General features: G+C 51.9%; 1 long non-coding RNA gene across 1 annotated transcript; it reads right to left on the bottom strand.

Moving 5' to 3' along the window:
• Positions 1 to 1,121: 1,121 nt before the first annotated feature.
• On the bottom strand, positions 1,122 to 7,951 carry LOC141567535 (uncharacterized). Its single transcript, XR_012490249.1, has 2 exons — positions 5,604 to 7,951; positions 1,122 to 1,525 (listed from the first exon to the last, which is right to left on the bottom strand). It is a non-coding gene; the product is annotated as an uncharacterized LOC141567535 (long non-coding RNA).
• Between the last annotated feature and the right edge of the window lie 11,406 nt (positions 7,952 to 19,357).

Here is a 19,357-nt window from a genome sequence, read left to right as displayed (position 1 = left end):
TAGCACTTTTTAATACCAAGATATATTCAACATAATGCAACTATGTTTTTCAGAAGAAAATTAAAGAAGGGATGTGAAAACTATTTGCTCATGGAGGTCTTGGATGGACATCAGCCTGTCTCCCGCTTCTGACTCTAATTGCAACCTCCTGTGGAGGTAGCAGTCCTTTGGGGCCCTGAGGCCAGGCTCAGGTGGCTCACACGCCCCTGTGTAGATGGAAAGCTGCAGCAGGTGGGGCAGGGAAGAGGGGAGCCCAGACGGGCCTGGCAAACCAGGCTGGCCCTTCCTCCTGGATGCACGGAGTTCTGCTCCCTCCTCAAGCTGCCAGCCCCGGCCTGAGCCTGGTCTCTCTGGTCTCAAGGTCCAGCCACCCCTCCCACCTCTGGGGCGCCCTGCCGTCCAGCCTCGTCAGCCTTATTTCCCTGCCCTTTATTAAATATGCATTGGCCCAGAGAGATGGGGGCCTCTCTTCTGAAGGAAAATTAACCCCGATGACAAACTTAGTTATTCATGCAAACCATCAGCCTGTGATTCCTGATTATGCAGGACGCAAACTGTGAGGATCTGAGTGACTGAGGGCGGCATCAAAGGTGCCATCCAGCAGTCCCTGTACCCCTTCTCTGCCTCTGTACCCCCTTCTCCGCCTCTGCACCCCTTCTCAATCCCTGTACCCCTTCTCCGCCTCTGTACCCCCTTCTGTCCCTGTACCCCCTTCTCAATCCCTGTACCCCTTCTCAGCCTCTGCACCCCCTCCTCTGCCTCTGCACCCCCTTCTCAGCCCCACTGCAGGCCAGTGGCCACCTCCTCTGACAGCGCCCATTCCAGGCAAAGGGGGCCCTCCACCCGGTATTTTAAAGGATTAGTTAACCTTGTGAGATTGGTGGGGAACGTTCCACCTGGCTTTCTACTTCATGAAAGCATCAGCTCACCGGAGTATTTTAAGCACACAGTGCAGACCATATGGTATTTCAAAGAACAGAAGTTGAAAGTACAGTACATATTTATTCCTTCCACAGAGAGCATTAAAGGGGTTTAAGTATTTTATTAAAGCCTGTGTGTGCGGGCATGTGTGTGTGTGCCTGTGCGCATCAAGCGGAAATATACTTGACACATACAAAAAATAAATTACACAGATTTATTTTCATCTCTCTGCCAGCCCACCCCATAGCAACAGTGAAAACTTAGTCTATGTAAACTTGAGAAAACAAGAAATATTTTATCAGGTCGTCTCAACTCACGGCTATTGCCAAGTTTTTCTTTTCGGAAACAAGAACAGCCTCTTCGGTGTCAGGACTGCAGGCAGAGGGGAAGGAGTGGGGGTCTAAGACAGTGAAGGGGCAGCCCCAGGCCGGTCCTCCGGAGGCAGGAAGTGCAAACTGGCTGGCCTGCTCACCTGCAGGTACCTCCTGTCGCTGTGCCCTTACCTGGAGCAGCGCTGATCTCGCAGGGCTCGCTCGTGTAAGGATAAAACGAGAAATTGACACCACCAGGACAAGCAGCAGCCCTGCCTTGAAGAGTCCTGGACCTGGAATTTGGAGAAAACTTACTGTAGAAGCCTGTTGATTACATCTGTATCTAGCAACCCAGCCCACATCTCTTGGGAACAGCCCAGTTTTTCTTGGGGAAGCCCCTTTCCCGCCTCAGTCCAGGTGATTGGGGTGGACTTAACTCCACCCCTGACTATAAGGGTGGCTACTGGCCAATCAGAGCCCTGCGTCCCTGGCCTGAGTGACTTCTTCAGGGATGGTCACATGACCCAAGACAGACCAATGAGGCTCAGGCCTGAGACTTTTGCTGGAATTACTGGGAAAGAGGCTCTCTTTTCCCAAAGGACTTGCTAGGCTGGTAGTTTGGAGTACACTGCCAACCCAGTCTTGAGCAAAAACCTAGCAGTGGAAGAGTCCAGGGCAGATGTGGACTCTATCCAAAAGACAACTCACCTCTCCTAAGCAGAGGCAGAAATTGAAATTCATAAGGTTAATTAATTAATGGAATTAATTAATGGAAATTAATTAATTGATTAATGGAAAAATAAGATCGAGTAAGCAAGCTGGTCAGGTTCAGTGGACCAAGGATCTGACTCTTCTGTCTCAACAAAGTCGCAAGCTTGATCAATCTAGAAAGGAAAGAGCTGGTAAGAATGCCAGGCAGCCCCACCCTTCAGCACCTAAGGCTCTGCCTGCAGTCCCAAATCTCCCCTGGCGGGGGCATCAGTGAATCAATGGGACCCAGGACCTGGGAGGGTGGGGCCTCAGGAGCAGCGAGGAGGAGCATGCAACTCCGAACCCTTCACTCCCTTTTTCACTGGAAAAGACTGTCAAGGAAGCAGTTTATGGCCTCAGAAATTCATCAAAAGCACATAGCACAGGTGCCAAAACATGAACACACTGAAATTCTAGCCCTCCCCTGCAGCCACCATTTTACGGATAAAATATCTGCGCGGCAGCAAGACAGTAACTATGGTGCATCCAGCCTCCCCTGCCCCATATGTGCCCCCTTCAAGTCTTCCCCTCCATGAGTGTTAGAGGGAAGATATTTTCTGGCCACAGATGTACATGGGAAGATGCAATTCTCCCTGATATTCTATAGGTGAGAACTGAACCGTACATGGAGGCAGAAAAGTTAATCGAGTGAGTTCCAGGTTTTCTCAGACACCTAGTGCTTTGTTCAGTGATTTCAGATTTAAGCTGTCAGTTTAGATTTTGCTCTCCACGCTCTTCTCCACCGGAGTGTCAGGGGCTAAGAGTCCGCACACTGACCCTGGCAGGAAGGCAGCTCTGCTCCGCCACCCAGTCGTTCCTCAGAGGTTCTCCTCTGCTCAGAGCCAAGTGACGCCTACTGACCAAGCCTTCTGCGGTAACCACCACAAATCCTCATACTGACCGAAGGCACTGAGAGGGACCAAAAGGCAGACCCTGGGGGAGAGTCACTACTCAGAAGCAGCGAACAGCTCTGGACAAGTTTCCCATTTTCATGGGTTTAAACTAGAATGTAGGCTCCAGTCTGCCCTATGTAATAGGGCAACTAAAACATGGGTAGGAAAGTCAGACTGGCTTAAGAACCAGGGGCAATTAGAGCACATAAAAGGTGCCTGGGGGAAATTCAAAAAAAGTGGGTGCCATAGAAGGGGGGTCCTCAAATCTGTGCATAAAATGCCCAAATCTCTGAGCAACTGCAGAACCACACAAGTAAGGCGATCACCAAGTGGCCCAGCTAAAGCTAAAAATTCTTAACAGATTTCAGCTACCACCATCTGCAGGGGAAAGAGACTTTACAGTTTGAGTTCAACCAAGTTAATTGCCTGCTTAAATAAAAATCAACATTCTTCAGAGGACTTTAACAATCCAGAGTCTCTGGAACATCCCAATGACCAAGACAGAATCCAAACTTATCTGACAGATGAAGATACAGGAAAACATGACCCAAACCCTAGAGAAAAGACAATCAATGGACAGCAAACATATTGTGACCTTAGATGCTGGAATTAGCAGACAATCATTTTAAGGCAGCTATTATACGTATGCAATGAACATAAAGGAAAATATGATCATAATAAATACAAAGACAAATATTCCCAGGAGAAAAATAGAAGCTATAAGAAACAACAACCATAACAAACTGCTGTGACCATTCTATGCATGGAGAGAAACCCCTGGTTATTGTTCAGACATTTACACTTGCTGGCATCAGCTGAGTAGGCCGTTTCTCCATCTAACCCAGTCATTAGGCCATCCGAGCCCGTCATCCTCCTCTTCCAGAATCAAGTCTATTATAAGTCCTCTTTTGAGAAACATCTTCTCCCTCTTTTGGGCACAGAAAAATGTGACTGAGACCCACAAAATCTGGGGCCAAAGGACACATACACACACACACACACACATACACACACAAACATACCCCACAAACCAACATCCGTCCGAACACTGATGCAAACCCCGTAACAAAATTTCAGCAAATTGAATCTAGAAATATATAAAAATGGGCTTTATCTCAGGAATTCTAGGTGTGTTTAAAATTCAAAAATCAATGGACTCATCATTATAATCGCAAGAGGAGACATACCACATGATCAACCCAGTGGAGGCAGGAAATGCATTTAAAAAATTCAATATTTCTTCATACTTTTAAAAGAGACAGATTCCACGAACAAGAGCTAGAAGGGAAGTTCTTCAATCTGATAAAAGCATCTTTCAATCTCATAAAAGCCTGGGTCTAACATTGTCCTTACTGGGAAAGAATCAATGTTCTCCTTCTGAGATCAGGAAAAAGGCAGAGAGGTCTCCTCACCACTCATGTTCAACTCTGTACCAGACATCTGAGCAATGAAATAAGCCGGGGGGGAGGGGGAAGGCACACAAATTGCAAAGTAACTTTATTCACAGAAGACTAACTTTATTTACAAACTAACTTTATTTATTAAAACTAACTTTATTCACAGAAGACATGATTGTCCACGTAGGAAATCCCTAAGAACATACAAAAAAAAGACAGAAAGAAACTTTATAATTTTATAATCAATACTATTTAAAATGGCATTAAAAATGAAATACTTAGGGACGAATCCAACCAAATATGTTCAAGGTTTGCCTGCTGGAATATATAAAGCCTTGTTGAAAGAAACGAAGGAACACCCAAGTAAATGGAGATATACACCGTGTTCACGGATTGGAAGACTCAATACTGCTAAGATCGGGTCTTCCCGAATCAATCTATAGGTTCAATGCAATCCCAATTTATATTCCAGCGGGCTTTTTGTGTAACAAGTTGATCTTAAATTTTATACAGAAATGCAAGACTTAAAATGGCTACAGCAACTTAAAAAGATAAACTTGAGGAGTTTCACTACCTGATTTCAAGATTTTTTTACACAGCTACACGAGTCAAGAGTATGGTACTGAGGGCCAGCCCAGTGGCTCAGGCGGTTGGAGCTCCATGCTCCTGACTCCAAAGGCTGCCAGTTCGATTCCCACATGGGCCAGTGGGCTCTCAACCACAAGGTTGCCAGTTCAATTCCTAGAGTCCCACAAGGGATGGTGGGCTGCGCCCCCTGCAACTAGCAATGGCAACTGGACCTGGAGCTGAGCTGCACCCTCCACAACTAAGATTGAAAGGACAACAACTTGACTTGGAAAAAAACCCTGGAAGTACACACTGTTCCCCAATAAAGTCCTGTTCCCCTTCCCCAATAAAATCTTTAAAAAAAAAAAAGAGTACGGTATTGATGCATGGATGAGAGAGGTCAGAACTGTGGGCGGCCAAGAAGGGTTCCTTGCACCCCCCACAGAAGGCTGACCCGAAGCTTCCAGAGCCCGGCAGCATCCAAAGTTGTCCTGCTCCAAAGCACCGCCCCACACCTGAGCAGGGGGAGGGACCTGAATGAGGAGACCCTGACGGATGACTTCATGTGACACTTACGTGGGGCGTTCCCTGGCTCCGAGCTTCTCCTAAAAGGCATCCAGACTGCCTTGTGGTGATCAGGAAAGTATGTGAAGACACCACCACCCCCCAAAGAACGGGAGTCCCATTTGTCTGTGCTGTTTGGGGGAGAGAGAAAGAGGGAAAGAGGGGGAGGTGGGGGAGAGAGAGAAACTGGTTTCAGGTACCTTCTCTCCTTTGACTCTTGACGACAGCTCTAAGTTGGGCCTTATTTTTATTCCCCTCTCACTGGGAAGAAAACCAAGGTTCACTGTGGTTGGGTTTCCTGCCCAAGTTCATGTCTCTAAAACATAGAGAAGGGATTAGAATCCAGGTGTGTACACTCCAAAGTCCAAGCTCGGCCCTCTAAATCCTTTCTGCCTGGACACTGGGGCGAGATCTTGAACCCTCGGACCTCTGCGCCCTCATACAAAAGTGGAAACAGGCCTAATCCTTCACGACTTTCTCCCGGGCCAAGTCCAAATACACCTCCTGCGGGGATGGCAGGAGGATCCGTGACGAAGGTCCGGAAACCTACAAAGCAGCCCCAGACAGACGCAGATGACTTCACTGGACTTGACTCACTGTGGGAAGGTGGACGGAAGTCCTTTCATCTCATGCTCAGCTTTATTCACCAGGTTTCCACCCTCCACCTCAGAGGCCAAGCACTGGGCAGTCGTGTCCACCATGATGGTCATTATCTTCATTTACCAAATACTACGTGTCCAGTTCCCTCACAGGAGACACTACAACTCTGCGTCCTAAGCAGCACTGGAACGCACATGTGGCCCCGTGCAGCCACGCCAGCACTTCCTGTCAGCGGACCCGCTGAGCTGTGTCCCTTCGCTGGGGTAACGTGGCACCTCATCCCTTACCATTACCTTTGTCTGATCACCAGTGAGCACGGGCCTTTTCCCACACCTCAGCTATTTTGATTTCTCCTCCAGGAATGGCCTCCACATATCCTTTGCCCATTATTATTTTTGTAATTATGTTTCCTTTCTTTTCTGGACAGATTTTCAGAAGTTGATTACCCTAGTTACAGCCTTGTGTTGGTTTAAGACATGGAGAATACCCTCTTCCAGCTTATCACCTAATATGTTAATTCCATCTGTAGTAAAGCAACATCTTCAATTTTGGTGCAGCCAAATCCATCGTTTCCCTCTTTGTGGATTAAGCTTTGGAGGTCATGATAAATCCTTTCCTCTCACAGAGATATTATCCTACTTTTTAATTTATCACCTCTATTTTTTAACATTTAATAATTAGGTATTTAATCTAGTTGGAGTTTATGTATATGGTACGAGGTAGGGATCCAATTTTATTTTTTCTCTGTTACAGAAAGTCAATATTCCCAATGCCATTTACTAAATAATCTAGCCTTTCTCTAGTCACTAATTATTTTATGTCTCTCACATACCAAGTTAATCATGTCTGTACAAATATCATATTTTAATTACTATGGTTTTGTAATCTGATTTAATGCCTGTAGAGCAAGACCTCCTGTTAGTTCTTCTTTTTCAAAATTGTGTTAACCGATCAAGGACTTTTATTCTTCCACATACCTTGCAGAATCAGTTTCCCAAGTTCCAAAACAACTGGGCTGAAATTTTTACTGGAATTACATTGAATACAGAAAGCATTTGGTGGAGAATGCATTCTTCCAAGGTTAAGATGTTATCCCATTATTTATCTGTGTATTCAGATCTTTTTTAAAACATCTATATTTTTGAGTTTTAGATTTACCTCCTTAAAGATCTTGTGTGGTTTTCATTAGGTTAATTCCTACATATTTCAGTATTATGCAGACTATCTTATTTTTATTACCTTTTCAAGAAATGGATTATTATTGCAGGGGAACCCATTACGGACTTGATATTCTGATCTTCTATGAGGTACCCTTGTTCAGCTCTTCTTAGGTTAATCCGTCTGTTGACTCTCTTGTTTCCTAGGATGATGCTCATTTGAGAATAACTGTGTTGTCTTTTTGCTTCCAATCCTTACAATTCACTCAGTTTTCTCACGTTGTATTGCCAGGACTGTCAAGTACCATGTTGAATACTGGCAGGGCCAAAGAACATCCCTGCCTTCTCTCTGACTTTTGAAAAGGAGGAGGTTTGGGTTTTAGCCTAGTGCTTAAAGCAGGTGCACGCAATTATTAGAAGCTCACTCTTGAGAAAGGTTCCCGGCGCCGCCCATGAAGACCGGATGGAGGGGAGCGAGACAGACGAGGGCTCATCTAGAACAGCGGCGGTCAATGAGCTGAAGATGACGTCGTCCCAATGGGGCTTCGGACATCAGTGTAGCAGAGAGACTGGGGGAACAGTAGATGGGGTTCTGGGGAACATTCGACTCGGGAGTGAGGAGTGAAGACTGAAGCCCTGTTTGGGGGCTGGCTGGCTGGCTGGGGAGACGGTGACGCCTGTTCACTGAGGGGCAGAAACAGACACCGGGAAGGAAGGCGGGTTCCACGTCAGACACGCGTCTACGTCCAGCAAGGGACCTAGCGGGCATCTGGATGGAAGGATGGGGAGTCAGGACAGTGGCGTGCGCCAAGGGATAAAGGTCGGGGTGTACGAGTCCTGAGTGGTATCAGCGACGTTCACAAAGCGCTTAGCAAAGTGCCCGGCACACACGGGGCAGCTCCCGTTCAAACGAGGGAGTGGCCGAGAGCCCCCAGGCCAAGCCCTGGGCGACACCACGCCCGCGGGGCAAGAGGCCGCGGACAGACAGGAGGAAGGGCGGCCGAGGACGGCAGGGGGCAGGGGCCGAACGCGAAGGAGAGGCTGTGCCGAGACGGCCGAGGACCCTGCGCGTGACTGCGGCCCCGCGCGAGCGTCCGAGCCTGTCCGGCCGTCTCCCGGGGGCAGGGCTGGCACACCGCGACCCGCCTACCTGACTCTGGGGCTTCAGGGCAGCGGGCCTGGCAGCCGGGACGACGCTGGCCGCGCCCGCGCCCCGCCGCGCCCGCGCCCCGCCGCGCCCGCGCCCCGCCGCGCCCGCGCCCCGCCGCGCCTGCGCCCCGCCGCGCCGCGCCCCGCCGCGCCCGCGCCCCGCCGCGCCGCGCCCGCGCCCCGCCGCGCCTGCGCCCCGCCGCGCCCGCGCCCCGCCGCGCCTGCGCCCCGCCGCGCCCGCGCCCCGCCGCGCCCGCGCCCCGCCGGCCGCGGGCCCGACGGAGCGCCTGCGCAGGGGAGACCCCGCCCACAACCCGGCCCCGCCCCTTCCGCAGGCGCCTTCTGCGAGGGGCGGGGGCGGGGCCGGGGACAGCGGGCGGAGCGGCGTCACGTGGGTAAACACGCGCACGTGGAGCTGAGGCTGAGCGCGGAGGGCGGCGCCGGCTCCCGGCGAGCCGAGGGCAGCTGCGCTCCGCCCGCGCCAGCCCGGGAGGCCGGAGGTCTGTGGGCTGGGAGGCAGCGACCGCGCCCGGGCCGCGTGAGCCCCGCGGAGCCTCAGTTTCCCCAGCTGCTCAAATCCTCCTAGCAATTGGGAAACACAGAGGTCGGGCTCAGCCCTCAGGGACCTAATAAACTGTGAGGAGCCGATGATGTGCGCATTATCCCATTTCACGGATGGGGAAAGCGGAGCCAGGAGCGCAGGAAACGTGCCCAGAGCCACGTGGCCAGAAAGTGCCGCGCTCAAGGTCCGAACTCCGGCAAGTCTGGCTCCGTGCTTGGGCCGCGGTCCCGCTCCTGGTGTCCTGCGCCCGCCCCTTGGGGTTGGTCCTGCCCTGGGTCAAGCAGTGAGGCGTGTGTCACCCGACTGTACGATAGGGCGACAGTGGTGACCGCCTCCAGAGGAGCTCGGAGGCGGCGCTCACCCAATCGTCGCAGTAGCTTCCGCCCGCGCGTGGCGGGGATGGACCCCGGGAAGCCTGTGACCTCCACCCCCACAGCCCCGGCGCCGCTCACCCGATGGCCCCTCCTCTGCGACCCACCTGTTTCTCCCCGGAGTCCTGTGTCATCAGCGAACCCTGCAGCGGGCGGCGCCCGAGGCACTTTCGGGCCCTTCTCCGGCCGACTTCTCCCCAGGCCGCCCGTCCTCTCTCCTCCGCGTCCTCCTCCGCCCGCCGCGTGACCTGGAGGCGCCACACGCGGAGTGAGCAGGGTGGACGGGAGGGTACGGCGGCAGCTCAGTGTTCAAAGAAAGAGGCGTTTCAGGCACAAAGTGAGCTGCCCGGCTGCCCTAGCCACCGCGGTCCTGGACAGGGGACACCTGGGCCCCGAACCTCAGTTGCGTTTTGAGGTTCATGGGAGCTGGTTGATGGCGTTAACCAAGCTTGGGCTTCTCATGCAGTATGACCACGGGCCCTGAGGCCAGCCCACTCCTGCCCACGTGCAAGTTTCTGAACCTCTCTGTGCGTCAGCTTCCTCTTCTCTGAAACGGGGTTGTGTGTGAATTAAATGACTAGACTAAGAACTGGATGACAGTGCCATGTACTGCAGGTGAGCGCATGCAGGGGCTGCGAACTGCACCTTCTGGCAGTCTGAACCCAGTCCCACCCCTGACCCCAGTCCTTCCCTCAAGATGTGTTTTATGGAATTTTCCATGCAGGTACCTTCAAACAGGGACTTATCCAGATGCATTCACTGAGACAGGTCAGGGCAGTAACACAGGCCTGTGTGGTGGCCGGAAGCTGAACACTCTTCTTAGCCTCCTCCCAGCTCACTTACCTACTAGCCAGCCTCAGCATGTCTGCCTCTGATGATGCCGCTTCCTTTGCCCCACCCCCATCCCAGGACCAATGGACACACCTGTGGGGAGCCTCCCTGAGCTGCAGTGTGATGTTGGACTCTTATTCTGCTGAAGAGAGCAAGACTACCCCAGAGTGGCCTTCTGAGTGGCAAACAGAGGCCCAGGCCTGGAGCTTTGGCTACTGAGGACCCTCCCAATCTCTGTCTTTTTCCTTCAGAACAGGCTGGGGGATCACAGCTGCTGGTCTAAGGAAGAGAACGATGGAAGCCAGAACACAGGGAGACCTAGGAGACACCAGAGAGGAAACCTGGGGAGTTTGGGGTGAGGCTGACCTGAGTGGTGGGCTGTTCCCACACTTGGGGCTCCTGGTCACATGGCTCATTAGAGGTGGGCCTGGCCTGCAAGAATCTCTAGAAGGGGACTCCTGCCTCCTCTGGCCTCTCTCCTGGCCCCTGCAATGGCCTTCCCAGACCACAGATGACCTTGACTGAGTGTTCTCTGGGCCTGTCTTGTGCAGAACTGTATTCCCAAGGCCTGGCATAGAGGCTCTCAGCAAACACTGATGGAAAGATTATTGGGTCATTGAAGCTCCTGTGGATGATTGGGGTTTGGGGAGGGGTCAAAAAAGCCAGAAGCCCCCAGAGCTCCCTCTGTCCCACGTGCCACCTGCCCTTGGCATGCACACAGCCTCTTGCCCCACTTCTACTGATTATCTTCCCTGAAGACTTGCCCCACCCCTCAACCCTTCCCCAGGAGCACCTCGGGGATGACAATATGGCCAGTCTTGGGTAGTCAAGGGATGGATGAGTTTTCACTCTGACTCCCCCTCTGGACCCCCACACATACTCCAAAGGCCCAGGCACCCCAGAAACACTGTCAAGAACACCCCCTGAGGGCATGATTGCCCCCGCCAGCATGCCAGGAGGGTGAGAATGTGCAGGAGGAGAGGACACAGGCGGAGCGCTTCCCGAAATGCAGCAGCACATCTGCCCGGAGGAAAAGGGAGGCCCAGAACCACAAGCTTTGGTATTTTTACTTGGTGTTGTGAGGGGCCATCTGTGCAGGTTGGCACTTGTCTGGAGGAAACCAGAATCTACTGTAGATGAAATTCAAATGTGAGATTACTGTGCAGGCTGTCAGGCTGAGACTTTCTCCAGGAGCTGGGGCAGCCGTTCTGGTACTTTAGGAGCAGCAGAGTATGCCAGGGGCTAGCAGCTGTTTAGGGCGAGTGAGCACACGGGGCCTCCTGCCAGAGCCTCGTCCAGCTCCTCACCAATGGTCTTCTCAGCCCTGGCTCCACCAAGGGCGCCAGAAAGGGCCTGGACCACCAGCTGTTCAAATTGGCCCCCACTGCCCAGGAGCAGGAGGGCTGGAGGGTAGAAGTCCGGGTGGGGCGGGGGGGTTGGCAGTGCCAGAGAGTGAGTGTGGGAGAAGTTCAGACCCCTCCATGATCACCATTGGTTCCTCCCAAACCACCGTGACAAACTAGCAGGTGCAGCCCATCCTCAGATGTGCCCTTGGCCCCCGCTTTCAGCTGCAGGTTACTCTCAAGGCCCCTGCATAGAAATTCTAGAACATCCCTGTCTGAGCTGAACCTCTCTGGGATCTTCCCACACAGCAGGGCTACCTGGGTGGGGGGTGCGTGTCAGTGTGAAGTGGGGCACAAGGGTCCTGGAAACCCCATCGGAAAGGCCTTTCTGGGGTGTCCCAGGTGACCGTCCTGCATGGGACTTGCATGTTGACTGGTGGCTGTCCCTAGCTTGTGTGCCCCCGACATATGGCGTGCCGGTGAAGACTGTGTTCCCACTGCAGCGTAGGTGTCAGGGCTGCACATGTGTCTCGGCCACTTGTACCAGGAGCACTGTTGGTCGCTGGAGGCTTTCCTTGGGCCCCTCCCCGGGGTCAGAGGTGGAGCTGCCCTGGTGGGGGAGCACCAGGGTGGGGAGCAGAGGACACTGACGGTGGCACATTTAAGTTTGGGAACTCTGGTGCCATTCCTAATATATTCTGCTGGGTTCTGGGATGGGAGGAGGATGACAGATGTGGGCAAATGATCCGTGACTCCTGCAGACGCGTGCCCCCAACACACATACCCTTTTCTAACTTATGCCAAATAATAAAATCTAAAATTAGCAGACAGGGATGTGGGAAGAAAGCAGCCCAGAACCTAATTTTCTTTTCTTCCTTCAAAAAGAACACTCAGGTGAGGAATGTACACCAAGAGGGGTCCTTGGCTCTGAATACTGCTACATACACACACACACACTCCCACACATGGCCTGTGACCACCCAAACAGAGGATGCATTACCCATGTCAGAGTCCCTTACCTGGGATTACGCCAAAGCAGAATGGAGGAGGGTGGGCACAGGGCCTGGGGACCCAGCGGATGGCCACTGCCAGGCATGACTGCTGTTGGCATTGCCAGGGAGAGCCAGGGTACAAAAAGGACAGGGAGGGGGTCCAAGATGAGGGCTGCCAGGGCCTTGCTGGGTTCCAGGCTCACACTGGTGCTGACCAGCTTGGGCAGGCCTTTTTTTAAAAATAGAAACAAAAGGATGAAATCATTAGCATCAATCGGGCACATTCAGTGTCGATTACTGACATGCCATTGTTATGAGGATAAAAGAAATGTCATTAATAAAGCCGCCCAGCCCACCCTTTGTGACCCGTGAATCCTTTACTGGCGTCTGCATCATCTGTCTTGCAGCAGATGAGCCATCGCTCAGGTGCCCTGGACACCACTGAAACGAGCAGCTCAGAAAATCACTCACGCAATCTGGAAACTCATCATTTTCAGGTGCAATTTGTCTTCTGATGCCTCCATTTTCTTCACCAATGGGACAGAATTGGGGAGAGGGTTTCCAGCAGCACAGTGCAGGGTTCCATTCAAGGAAGAACAAAGCCTGTCCCCAGGATGAGGCTCTGAGGGAGCCCAAGGTCCCTGACACCCAGGACCATGTGCAGGGTCACCTGGCAGGACCAGGAACCAGCCTTTGGGTGGAGGACCCTTTTCCAGCAGCAGCCCTGAAGTCACACTGCCCACCTCTGGCCTTGACTTGCCCTTGAGGGGCTGAGGGTCACAGGTCACCCTGAGGACGAGAGGCACCGGGAGGCCTGGAAGACTGGGGAGGGTGGGGGGTAGCTCTCAGCCCCTCGCAGGCTTCCCGCCCACCTGCCTGCCAGTCTGACTTCACCCCCTGTCCTTCCTGACGTCTAGAGAAATGAAACCTCCTTTGCATGACAGGAAGCAGGGCAGTTCCCTAAAGAGTGATTGCAAACCTAAAAACCCCAAACTCGTCTTTCATCACCACCTGGAAGACAAGAGTTTGAAGAGAAACAGAAAGAAGCTCTTCACCCCGAGAAGCTAGACTCATCTGGAAGCACGCTAACACAACACACTGTGGCCCACCTGCCCACTGGGCAAATGAGGAAACTGAGGCCCAGAGTAGGTAAGTGAAGGTCTGAAAGCCCCACAGGCTCGCCCATACATACAGGAATCTGAAACTCCAACACCTGTAGGAGCCAGGTGGCTAAAGGGCACAGGGCTTTGTCCCAGGTATTCAACACGTTCAGATATTCTGTGCATCTGCGGAGAAATATGCTCCCCCTGCCACTTTCCTTAAAACATTCTTCTTCCTTGGTCTATACAGTTTTCTCGCTTTAAGATCACAAGGAGAGGAAATACCTGGAAACTTCTTCTCAAGAAGTTAGGCAGCACGTGGGTGAGAGCAACAGCCACGGTGCCAAGACAGAGGTGGGGCGTGGCCGGACGTGCTGCTCTGCAGGGTGTGGCTCACCCACCCCGCTCAGGGCGGGAGCCGCGTGTGTGTGTGTGTGTGTGTGTGTGTGAGCTCTCACAAGTTTTAAGAGTTGGGTCAAGTGTTTGAAAACCCCTTTGCTGCCCAAACACAACGAAACCCCACGATAGCACCAGACCTGCAATCCCGATGTGCAGCCTGTACTTGGTCCTGACTGTCTCAGGGTCCACCACCACCACCACCACCATCACCACCGGACAGCCTTGGGGACAGATGGATGGAGGACAGAGAACTTCAAGAAAGCTTTTCTGACCAAGTCATTATCGCACATCGAGGGACGCAGAGAACTTTCTAGATGACTCAGGCTGTGACTGCTGGAATATGTTAACTTTGGATTTTTTTCTTTTTTTCTTTTAAGGACGGGATGGCCCTACTAGGCTGGTCCATCACAGTCCTGGCGGAATGGATTGTCTGTGTAGCTCGGAGTCTGGGCTCAGTCCAGTGTCAGCCCACCCTTGCAACCCTTCCAGGAACTGGAATTCAATGGTGTGTGGCTTTCTTCCTCAGAAAAGCACTAGAACAGAGACCGGACCTGACCTATTCCTGTTAGCGTCTTGCTTCTCCATCTTAACAGTGATTTTTTACAAGTGGAAGACAGCCTACATCCTGGGCATGGAAAAGTAAGAAGCTTAACGAAGGTGACTATACATGTCGACTCAGCCTACCCACCTGTACACTGGGTATATTCACGCGGGAGAAAACTCCACGTGTGCCAACATGGGAAAACCTCCAAAATAATGTTGAAAGAAAGAGCAAGCGGTATGATGGTGTGTGAGGTTCGATCCCATTTATGTGAAATTTTACAACACCCAAAGCTGTGTTTTCTGTAAATCTATTGCTTATGGATCCAAATATAAATGATGTGAGTCTAGAAAAATGTATGGAAACCATCCACACTGCCTCAGGGTGGTGGTTTCCTGTGAGGAAAGAAAGAACATGGGATTTGGGAGGGAGGCGGAGGAATTTCCACGGGGTCTGTAATATTGCATCCCTTCCAAAAATGACCTGAAGCCAATTTGGCGAGTCTGGTGATGGGTCCACGGGTAGTCACTGCATTACTTTCTGTGCTTGGAAATGTTTGCGTCTGATGGGAACGAAAGAATCTTGTTTTCTTTTCTTTTCCCTGATGACTTGTGCATCTAGTGGTTTTGTGTTGCTAGCCCCATTTTCACGAGAGTATGGACCGTAAAGTAGAGTTTTCCTAGAAGACGGTGAAGTGTGCGTGGCCATGAAAAGGGGGCAGGTGGAGGCACTTTCAGGTGGGTCTGCAGCTGTGAAGCCGGGGCGAGCCTGGCTGGGCGGTGAGGGGACACCCAGGGTAGTGGTGAGCTTGCCCAGGCCAGGTCGTGGGCAGTGGACCCTTCACCGTATGTGGAGCAGAGGGGCCTGGAAAGAATGACACCTGGTGTGTGTTTGGTTGGGGGTGTGGGGGGGGGCAGGGGTAGGGGAGAAGTCCAGAGAGGCGCATCTCTGGAATAAGTGGGGTCAGCAGCGCCAGTGCGATGCAGGTTACAGGGAGCCATTAGGTTAGTGCCATCTGCAGCGCTCCCCTCCAGGGCCTCAGTCTGCTGGGCCAGGACATGCCCTCCATTCTAACGCTCACCGCCTGTCAGCACCACCAGCAGCAGTAATGGAGGTGACAACCACACCAGCAACCACCATTTCTTGTTCCTTTTTAATGTGCCAGGCTCTATGTGAGCATTTTTTACGCATTACCCCACATAGTCTCTCCCTAATTTTATGGGGTAAATGCTGATAGTGCCATCCCCTTTCATAGCAGTCACTAGGCTTAGAGAAGTTTTGCACGGTGTCCAGGGCTACGCTGGGAAGTGGCAGAGCAGGTCCCCCTCCTGGTGACTGCCTCCGGTGCCCAAGGAGGAAAGGACATCATGTGGGCCACAGACAGCATGGTGTCTGCAGGAGGTGAGTTTCCAGCTGCCGTGGGTGGGGTGACAGGCCAAGGTGCAGGGGCCTGAGTCACCGCGGACTGAGGAGAGACGCAGGCCTGCCATGCAGGACGGGACAGCCCTGGAGAGATGATTTTGCACGCAGCACATTTTTATTGCTGCCCCTTTGCCTTCCATCCTGCCCCCACATACTGCACAGGCATTTCCTGTGGCACCAAGGGCAACCTGGCCTTGTTTCCTCGGCCTGCAGTTAGCGCTGAGCCATCACTGCCCTCCTCACAAACACTGCCCCCACTGCTGGGACCGCAGGCCAAAGCCCTTTGTGCAGTGATCTCTAGCCCCTCTTCTGCCTCATCGCCCTCCTTCCTCCACGCCATCGGTGACCACTTTCACTGGCCACAGGGAGGACTGTCCCTGTAAACTAGCCTGTCCGTGGCACTGCCCTCCCAGGGCTGCACTTCGCCCGCCTCCCTGGCTCACCTGAGCGTGCCCACTGACCTGGGTGCCTTGGTTTCCAGCACTGACAGCCCCCAGCACACGGCAGGGGTCAAGGGAGGCTCCTCAGGCATCTGTGCTGGGGAAACGACCCTAAACACGGTGGGATGCTGCGTGACTTGTGCTGTTGGCGTTGATCAGCAAGGTGATTTAAACGTGAGGCAAAGGGAGTGTTTACTCGCTAGAGGATGCCGCTGCTCTCCTGTCCGAGGCTCAGGAGGACTAGGAGCTGGTAAGCCTGTGAAACAGCACATTGGAGTCTTCTGGAGTGAAACTGGGAATCGGGATGAGGGAGGAAATAGCTATGCTCACTGAATCCGAAATGCAACTGTCTGTCAGCACAGGAACTGGAGAATGTGTGGCCAATTATATTTAAGACCCTATTGTCACAGGCGGATTAGCTAATGCGCGAGTGGCAGCGGAGGCTCCTAATGCCATTACTCCTGGTTAGCTCTGCCTGGCAGGTAACCTTGTGGAACAAATGACTGCATTGCTTAAATAACATATTTGATCAAACAGGACAATTCTTTCAAAAATTGAGTTCTCTGTGGCAATTTGAGACCCGTAATCAGCAAATTAGATGATTACAGCAGGGATAAAAATAGTCTTCTAACAATGTCCAAGGTATAGATGTGATTGGAATTTCAAAACGTGGTAGAAAAATGCACAGTTGGGTAAATAAGACTAGACATGATCAGATTTGATTTCTTCCCATCCTGGCTCTGAGCTGGAGCCTAATTTTGCCGAAATAAACTCCAATCTCATTTTGTGTCTGAGTTGCAGGGCAGCAGAGTCTCTTGCTCTAAGCTCCACGCCTTAAAGGGCTTCACAATGTGACTTCCTTGCCTCCAGTACTTACGGTCAGGTCAGCATGAACCTCAGCATCATTCATTCCCCAGCTGGTATGAAAGGACCTCCGTGGCCTCTGTGATGCCGTAAGTTGTCTGCGTTCCACACAGGGAGATGGTGTGGGAGAAAACCTTCAACTGCCGCACGTGGAGACGCGTTCTTTCTCAGGCACTGGGGCACACGTAAGCAGCTGTGGTGAGGCCTGTGGGGTGCAGCCTGTGAGCTAGGGTGTGAGACGATGTGAGGTGTCTGCCACAATCCCACAGGTCTTCATGGGTGCTTGGGAAGTCGCTCTCAGTGTCTCCATCTCCAACACGAGAAGTTAGACTGCGGCCACGTCCCTCCTCTGGGTCCTTCCTGCTCACACGTCTCTGCATTTGTCCACCCAGTTTCACCAGCGCTGCCATTTCCACCCCAGGGATCTTTTGCTGTCACCTGGCCTCAGCTGGTTCCAGCTGAATTGCAGAACACAAATGACTTGGAAAATGGGTAGACACAGCCAAAGTCTGCACTGACTACTAGCAAATGGAGGAAGTTCCTTAGCGGGGAAGACTTGATTTTACTTACCAGTGGTTCTTCGGTTCCTGTTAGAGGCACAGAAAATATTGATTGCTATAAATGTCACTTACCCTTCGGGATTCATTCTCTATTAGCACAGATGTTTAAGCTGCCTGTGGTAACACTGCCATTTGAAAACACACCAACTTCCAGAAATGCAGCATTCCAACAACTGTAAATGTAAGGCAGTCGCCTTTCCCCATGGCCAGTGACACTGCAGCATGATGGCTGGCCAAATGATCTATAAATTAATATTTACCTCAAACATGCTTCTCAGTGTTACTTCACATTTGTTAAGCTCTCCAACTTATAAAACTCTGAAGATAAACGTTTTTAGTGCCCTATTTAGAAAATGCCAAACGTAAATAAACTTTTAGGATTTTTGCAAATCACTTGCAAATGATCGCCATTAAAAATTCACTTTTTAAGGAAGAGCATCACTGCCTGAGAAGGACATAATTAGCTAAGAGTATCATTTGACTAAATACCATCACATGTGGATTTACAATGCATTTCTTAGGAAACTGGATTAAAACTTGTCAGAACTACATCACAACGTGAAAAGGTATGGTCGCTCTCCAACCTCATGTAAATATGAGATTTAAATTGGCTGTTTTCTTTCTATTTCCAACAGATTTTTTACAAAATGAGATAAAATACCCAGTTAAAAATAAGTGATATTTGCTCGTTCACCTTCCCTTTTATGAACCCAGACACCCACCAAAGCATCGTGACAAAGTGAAACACAGGACCTGACAAGGCCACCACTTTGAGAATGTTCAACAGAATGCCACGGGAACTGCACACAAGGCCTGACGTGGGCAGTGACCGCCTCCATCAGCAGGACACTTAGTGACACCATCCACGGTCAGGGCACATACCACACGTCAACAGCATGGCCGTGGCTGCATCTAACTGGCTTTGCATTGCCTTCTTCAAAGTACTTCTATGTCAACGAGTCCTCCAAACAAGAATCTTCTTTTTTTCCCCTTTCTTCTGTCACCCCCCACCCCACTCCAGTTCAAGCCGTTGTTTCAGTCTAGTTGTGTAGGACACAGCTCCCTGGCCCATGCTGGTATCATGAGCCTTGCGCTCCCCCCAGCTGAGGCAGTTGGTTGCCGGTCATCGGTCGGCGGTTCCCAGCAGCTCACAGCAACTCTCGTTAGCTGCTGGCCGCTTACGCAGGCTGCCGGCCACTCACAGTAGCCCACGGCCACACACAGCAGCCCGCAGCAGCTCAGGCCAGCCCAACTCCACGGAGAGCTGTTGTTCATAATCTTAGCTGTAGAGGGTGTAGCTCACTGGCCCATGTGGGAATCGAACCGGTGACCCCGGTGTTAGGGGCACAGCGCTCAACCACCTGAGCCACCGGGCCGGCCCAAAGAAGAATCTTTAGGTTGAATTGTGTAAGGCACCGTGCAGGACCCTGGGGGAGAAATGCCCACTCGAAGCCTCAGTCCCAGCTCAGGCTGACCCTGAAGCTCATTTCCAGTTTTCTTTTAAATATATTTACTGAAAGGCTTGAGCTTCAGGAAGCATGAAGTTCAAAACAGGAACCTGACATAGCTACTCTCTAGGTTGACTTCTATCTTAAATGACCAGGCATAGCTCACAAAACCAGC

Source organism: Rhinolophus sinicus, linkage group LG11 (genome assembly GCF_036562045.2).
Source record: "Rhinolophus sinicus isolate RSC01 linkage group LG11, ASM3656204v1, whole genome shotgun sequence".
Classification (NCBI taxonomy): domain Eukaryota; kingdom Metazoa; phylum Chordata; class Mammalia; order Chiroptera; family Rhinolophidae; genus Rhinolophus; species Rhinolophus sinicus.
The sequence above is the reverse complement of the archived record's forward strand: the minus strand, read 5'-3'. Positions and strand labels throughout refer to the sequence as shown.